We start from the raw sequence: 8074 nt of genomic DNA on the forward strand, positions 1-8074 counted from the left end.
ATCCAACAAAAGTGTAGAGTATGCATTTACCTATTCCGTTATGTGATCAATGTTGAGAGTGTCCACTAGTGAAAGTGTAATCCCTAGGCCTTGTTCCTAAATACTCGTTGCGTTACTACCGCTGCGTTACTACTCGCTACATTACTATCGCTTGTTTCATCGTTTCTATCGCGTTACCTATCGCCGCAATACCACCACCATCAACTACGCGCCAAGCACTTTTCCGCACCGTTGCTACCGCTCATACTTATTCATACCACCCGTATTTCACTATCTCTTCGCCGAACTAGTGCACCTATTAGGTGTGTTGGGGACACAAGAGACTTCTTGCTTTGTGGTTGCAGGGTTGCATGAGAGGGATATCTTTGACCTCTTCCTCCCCGAGTTCGATAAACCTTGGGTATCCACTTAAGGGAAACTTGCTCGCTGTTCTACAAACCTCTCGCTCTTGGAGGCCCAACACCTGTCTACAAGAATAGAAGCTCCCGTAGACATCAAGCACTTTTCCGGCGCCGTTGCCGGGGAGGAAAGGTAAAAGGCTCTCAAACTACGGTCTCGTGTAAAGTATTTTTCCGGCGCCGTCGTGTGTGTGCTCAAAGCTATTTCCTTTAGATCCCGCAATTGCATCTTGTTGTTTCTTGTTTACACTAGTTTGGCATAATGTACAAGAGTGAGCTTCTTATTCTATTTCCTGATTTAAAACATGGATTGTTTGATGCGAAAATTAAAAAACCTATGAAATCTTCTTTGCATGCTCGGTAGTAATATTAGTATGAACGCTTTGAACACCATTGTTGACAATGATATAGAAAGTTCTAAGCTTGGGGAAGCTGGTTTTCATGATATTTTTAGTCCCCCAAGCATTGAGGAGAAAATTTTCTTTGATGATACTTTGCCTCCTATTTGTGATGATAATAATAATGGTCTTTTGGTACAACCTACTATGGAGAGTAAATTTTATTGTGATTATACTATGCCTCCTACACTTGATGAGAATAATAATGATAGCTACTTTGTTGAATTTGCTCCCACTACAACTAATAAAATTGATTATGCCTATGTGGAGAGTAATAATTTTATGCATGAGACTCATGATAAGAATGCTTTATGTGATAGTTATATTGTTGAGTTTGCTCATGTTGCTACTGAAAGTTATTATGAGAGAGGAAAATATGGTTGTAGAAATTTTCATGTTACTAAAATGCCTCTCTATGTGCTGAAATTTTTGAAGCTATACTTGTTTTATCTTCCTATGCTTGTTACTTTGCTCCTCATGAACTTGTTTATTTACAAGATTCCTATGCATAGGAAGCATGTTAGACTTAAATATGTTTTGAATTTGCCTCTTGATGCTCTCTTTTGCTTCACATACAATCTCTTGCGAGTGCATCATTAAAACTGCTGAGCCCATCTTAATGGCTAAAAAGAAAGAACTTCTTGGGAGATAACCCATGTGTTATTTTGCTACAGTACTTTGTTTTATATTTGTGTCTTGGAAGTTGTTTACTACTGTAGCAACCTCTCCTTATCTTATTTTTGTGTTTTGTTGTGCCAAGTAAAGTCTTTGATAGTAAAGTAAGTACTAGATTTGGATTACTGCGCAGTTCCAGATTTCTTTGCTGTCACGAATCTGAGCCCACTGCCCTGCAGGAAGCTCAGAAAATTATGCCAATTTACGAGCATGATCCTCAGATATGTACGCAACTTTCATTCAATTTGAGCATTTTCGTTTGAGCAGGTATGGTGGCCTAATAAAATCCATCTTTACGGACTGTTCTGTTTTGACAGATTCTGCCTTTTATTTCGCATTGCCTCTTTTGCTATGTTGGATGAATTTCTTTGATCCATTAATGTCCAGTAGCTTTATGCAATGTCCAGAAGTGTTAAGAATGATTGTGTCACCTCTGAACATGTGAATTTTTATTGTCCACTAACCCTCTAATGAGTTGTTTCGAGTTTGGTGTGGAGGAAGTTTTCAAGGGTCAAGAGAGGAGGATGATATACTATGATCAAGGAGAGTGAAAGCTCTAAGCTTGGGGATGCACCCGTGGTTCACCCCTGCATATATCAAGAAGACTCAAGCGTCTAAGCTTGGGGATGCCCAAGGCATCCCCTTCTTCATCGACAACATTATCAGGTTCCTCCCCCGAAACTATATTTTTATTCCATCACATCTTATGTGCTTTTTCTTGGAGCGTCTCGTTTGTTTGCTTTTGTTTTTGTTTGTGTTTGAATAAATTGGATTACATCATGCTTGTGTGGAGAGAGACACGCTCCGCTGGTTCATATGAACACATGTGTTCTTAGCTCATAATATTCATGGCGAAGTTTCCTCTTCGTTAAATTGTTATATGGTTGGAATTGGAAAATGATACATGTAGTAATTGCTATAATGTCTTGGGTAATGTGATACTTGGCAATTGTTGTGCTCATGTTTAAGCTCTTGCATCATATACTTTGCACCTATTAGTGAAGAATACATAGAGCATGCTAAAATTTGGTTTGCATATTTGGTTTCTCTAAGGTCTAGATAATTTCTAGTATTGAGTTTTGAACAACAAGGAAGACGGTGTAGAGTCTTATAATGTTTTCAATATGTCTTTTATGTGAGTTTTGCTGCACCAGTTCATCCTTGTGTTTGTTTCAAATAAGCCTTGCTAGCCTAAACCTTGTATCGAGAGGGAATACTTCTCATGCATCCAAAATACTTGAGCCAACCACTATGCCATTTGTGTCCACCATACCTACCTATACTACATGGTATTTTTCCGCCATTCCAAAGTAAATTGCTTGAGTGCTACCTTTAAACAATTCAAAATTTATCACCTCTGATTTGTGTCAATGTTTTATAGCTCATGAGGAAGTATGTGGTGTTTATCTTTCAATCTTGTTGGGCAACTTTCACCAATGGACTAGTGGCTTCATCCGCTTATCCAATAATTTTGCAAAAAGAGCTGGCAATGGGATTCCCGATCCCAAATTAATTAACCAAAAATAGACACTCCTCCATGGTATGTGATTGTTGGACGGCACCCGAAGGATTCGGTTAGCCATGGCTTGTGTAAGCAAAGGTTGGGAGGAGTGTCATCATAATAAAACTAAAATAAAAAGGCACTCCTTCATGGTATGAGATTGTTGGCAGGCACCCGAGGATTCGGTTAGCCATGGTTTGTGAAAGAAAGGTTGGAAGGAGTGCCATCCAAAAATAAAATAAAATGGGAGCCGCTCTTTGAAGGTTTGTTTGGCAAGGGGGTTAGAGTACCCGCTACCATTCGTTGACAACAACATACACCTCTCAAAACTTTACTTTTATGCTCTCTTTATGTTTTCAAAATAAAAGCTCTAGCACAAATATAGCAATCGATGCTTTTCCTCTATGGAGGACCATTCTTTTACTTTTATTGTTGAGTCGGCTTCACCTATCTCTCTCCACCTCAAGAAGCAAACATTTGTGTGAACCGTGCATTGGTTCTTACATACTTGCATATTGCACTTGTTATATTGCTTTGCATTGACAATTATCCATGAGATATACATGTTATAAGTTGAAAGCAACCGCTGAAACTTCATCTTCCTTTGTGTTGCTTCAATGCCTTTACTTTGAATTATTGCTTTATGAGTTAACTCTTATGCAAGACTTATTGATGCTTGTCTTGAAGTGCTATTCATGAAAAGTCTTTGCTTTATGATTCAGCTTGTTTACCCATGTCATATACATTGTTTTGATCGCTGCATTCACTACATATGCTTTACAAATAGTATGATCAAGTTTATGATGGCATGTCACTCCGTAAATTATCTTTGTTATCGTTTTACCTCGCTCGGGACGAGCGTAACTAAGCTTGGGGATGCCGATACGTCTCCAACGTATCGATAATTTCTTGTGTTCCATGCCACATTATTGATGTTATCTACATGTTTTATGCACACTTTATGTCATATTCGTGCATTTTCCGGAACTAACCTATTAACAAGATGCCGAAGTGCCAGTCCTCGTTTTCTCGCTGTTTTTGGTTTCGTAAATCCTAGTAACGAAATATTCTCGGAATCGGACGAAATCAACGCCCAGGTTCCTATTTTACCCGGAAGCATCCAGAACACACGAGAACCGCCAGAGAAGAGGGGCAGGGCCACCAGACCATACCCTGGCGCGGCCTAGGGGGGGCCGCGCCCCCCTAGGGTTTGGCCAGCCCTTCGACCCCCTGGCGCCGCCTCTTCGCCTATAAGAAGCCCCTGGATCGAAAACATCCGGGCGTTCGACGAAAACCACGAAAACCTTCCAGCAGCCGCCGCCATCGCGAAGCCAAGATCCGGGGACAGGAGTCTCTGTTCCCGCACCCGCCGGAGCGGGGAAGTGCCCCCGAAGGCTTCTCCATCGACACCGCTGCCATCTCCACCGCCATCTTCATCACCGCCGCTGCTCCCATGAGGAGGGAGTAGTTCTCCATCGAGGCTCTGGGCTGTACCCGTAGCTATGTGGTTCATCTCTCTCCTATGTGTTTCAATACAATAATCTCATGAGCTGCCCTACATGATTGAGATTCATATGATGATGCTTGTAATCTAGATGTCATTATGCTAGTCAAGTGAGTTTTACTTATGTGATCTCCTGGAGACTCCTCGTCCCACGTGTGTAAAGGTGACAAGTGTGTGCACCGTGTGGGTCTCTTAGGCTAGATTTCACGAATACTTATTCACCGTTGAATGGCATAGTGAGGTGCTTATTTATATCTCTTTATGATTGCAATGTGTTTGTATCACAATTTATCTATGTGCTACTCTAGCAATGTGTTATTAAAGTAGTTCTATTCCTCCCGCATGTGTGTAAAGGTGACAAGTGCGTGCACCGTGTTAGTACTTGGTTTATGCTATGATCATGATCTCTTGTAGATTATGGAGTTAACTATTGCTATGATAATATTGATGTGATCTATTCCTCCTACATATGCATGAAGGTGACAAGCGTGCATGCTATGCTAGTACTTGGTTTAGTAGCGTTGATCTATCTTACACTAAAGGTTACTAAAATATGAGCATTATTGTGGAGCTTGTTAACTCCGGCATTGAGGGTTCGTGTAATCCTACGCAATGTGTTCATCATCCAACAAGAGTGTAGAGTATGCATTTATCTATTCCGTTATGTGATCAATGTTGAGAGTGTCCACTAGTGAAAGTGTAATCCCTAGGCCTTGTTCCTAAATACCGCTGCGTTACTACTGCTACATTACTACCGCTTGTTTACCGTTTACTACTGCTTGTTTACTGCTTTTATCAAGCATTAATGTCAGCGAGCATTGCTTGTTTACCGTCCCAGGCGTAGCACTTTTCTAGCCGTTGCTACTACTTATTCATACCACCCGTATTTCACTATCTCTTCGCCGAACTAGTGCACCTATTAGGTGTGTTGGGGACACAAGAGACTTCTTGCTTTGTGGTTGCAGTGGTTGCATGAGAGGGATATCTTTGACCTCTTCCTCCCCGAGTTCGATAAACCTTGGGTATCCACTTAAGGGAAACTTGCTGCTGTTCTACAAACCTCTGCTCTTGGAGGCCCAACACTGTCTACAAGAATAGAAGCTCCCTGTAGACATCATGTGCATCATGTAGTACTTGGCGTAGGTTATGATTGTAATCTCTTGTAGATTATGAAGTTAACTATTACTATGATAGTATTGATGTGATCTATTCCCCCTTTCATAGCTATTGGTGACAAGTGGTGTATGCTATGTTAGTACTCGGTCTAAATTGCAACGGTCTATTATGCACTCTAGAGGTTACTTTAATATGAACTCCGGATTCACTCTCACGGTGTGACGGTGACAAGGTGCGCATCGTGGTGTGATTCCTTTATGAAGTTGTGGAGCTTGTTTACTCCTAGCTTGAGGGTGCTCTTGTAGCCCTACACAATGAATGGTGTTTGTTATCCAACAAGAGAGTGTTTGAGATTAGAATTTATTTATTCAATTATGTGATCATTGTTGAGAGTGTCCACTAGTGAAAGTATGATCCCTAGGCCTTGTTTCCAAGCATTGAAACACCGTTTCCAACAAGTTCTGCTACAAGTTTGCTTGCTGCCATTTTTATTTCAGATTGCAATTACTACTTACAATCATCCATATTACTTGTATTTCACTATCTCTTCGCCGAACTAGTGCACCTATACATCCGACAAGTGTATTAGGTGTGTTGGGGACACAAGAGACTTCTTGTATCTTAATTGCAGGGTTGCTTGAGAGGGATATCTTTGACCTCTACCTCCCCGAGTTCGATAAACCTTGGGTGATTCACTTAAGGGAAACTTGTCAGCTGTTCTACAAACCTCCGCTCTTGGAGGACCAACACTGTCTACAGGAATAGAAGCGCGTGCGTAGACATCAAGCTATTTTCTCAGGCGCCGTTGCCGGGGAGGTAAGGTAAAAGGTATTCACATCCTCCGACTACTAAGCTATTTCCTAGCACCGTTGCTCGGTGTGTGAGTGCTCGAAGCTATTTCCTTTAGATTTCTGCAATTATATCTTTTTGTTTCTTGTTTTTATTACACTAGTTAGGCTTAATGGAAAACAACAAAAATATTAGAGATCTTTATAGTATCTATCTTGAGTTAGGACATGAGGTGTTTGAAGAGAAAATTAAAAACCCATGGAACTTTGTTTGCAAAATAGTTGTAGCAATGTTATTAGCATGAACTCTTTGAACACTATTATTGCTAATGCTATGGAAGAATTTAAGCTTGGGGAAGTTGGTTGTGATATTTTTAGTCCCCCAAGTTTTGAGGAGAATTTTTTTTTTGATGATACTTTGCCTCCCATTTATGATGATTATAATGATTGTGGTATTTTGGTGCCACCTACTATGGAGGATAAAGTTTATTATGATTATACCATGCCTGCAATTTATGATAATTACAATGATGGTTGTGATAGTTTTATTATGAGAGAGGGAAACATGGTTATATGCATCTTAATAATATTAATTTTCCCCTCTTTATGTTGAGAATCTTGAAGTTGCGCTTGTGTTGCCTTTCTATGCTTATTGCATTATACTTAGATGACTTGTTTATTTACAAGATTCTTTTTCATAGGAAGTGGGTTAGACTTAAAAGTGTTTCATACTTGCTTTTGATGCTTTCTTTTTCTTCAACTCTTATTTCTTGCGAGAGCATCATTTAAATTACTGAGCCCATATTAATGGCTATAAAGAAAGCACTTCTTGGGAGATAACCCATGTTTTATTTTGCTACTGTTTTGTTGTGTCTTGGAAGTTGTTACTACTGTAGCAACCTCTCCTTATCTTTATTTCATTGCATTGTTGTGCCAAGTAAAGTCTTTGATAGTAAACTCGATACTAGATTTGGATTCCTGCACAGTAAATCGCATTTTTAGTCATCACGAATTTGAGTACATCTCTCTCAGAGGAGACTCTAAAAATTCTGCCAAAATTCATGCGTGTTCCTCGATAGGTACGCAACTTTCATTCAATTTGAGCTTCTTCATCCGAGCATGTTAAGTGCCTCAAAAAATTTCGTCTTTACGGATCTGTTCCGTTTTGACAGACATTCTGCCTTTTATTTCGCATTGCCTCTTTTATCGTGTTTGAGTGGATTTCTTTGCTCCATTAAATTTCATGAACCTTGGGTAATGTCCAGAAGTGTTGGGAATGATTGTGTCCTTGCTGAACATGTGAATTTTTGATTATGCACCAACCCTCTAATGAGATTGTTTTGAGTTTGGTGTGGAGGAAGTTTCAAGGGTCAAGAGAGGAGAATGATATAATATGATCAAGAAGAGTGAAAAGTCTAAGCTTGGGGATGCCCCCGTGGTTCATCCGTGCATATTTCAAGAAGACTCCAGCATCTAAGCTTGGGGATGCCTTGGGCATCCTCTTCATCGACAACTTATCGGTCACCTCTAGTGAAACTATATTTTTATTCCGTCACATCTTATGTGCTTTACTTGGAGCGTCTGTGTGCTTTTATTTTTGTTTGTGTTTGAATAAATTCGGATCCTAGCAATCCTTGTGTGGGAGAGAGACACGCTCCGCTTTTTCATTTGAACACTTGTGTTCTTAATTTACT

This window comes from Lolium rigidum, chromosome 7 (genome assembly GCF_022539505.1).
Source record: "Lolium rigidum isolate FL_2022 chromosome 7, APGP_CSIRO_Lrig_0.1, whole genome shotgun sequence".
In the NCBI taxonomy this organism is placed as follows: Eukaryota; Viridiplantae; Streptophyta; class Magnoliopsida; order Poales; family Poaceae; genus Lolium; species Lolium rigidum.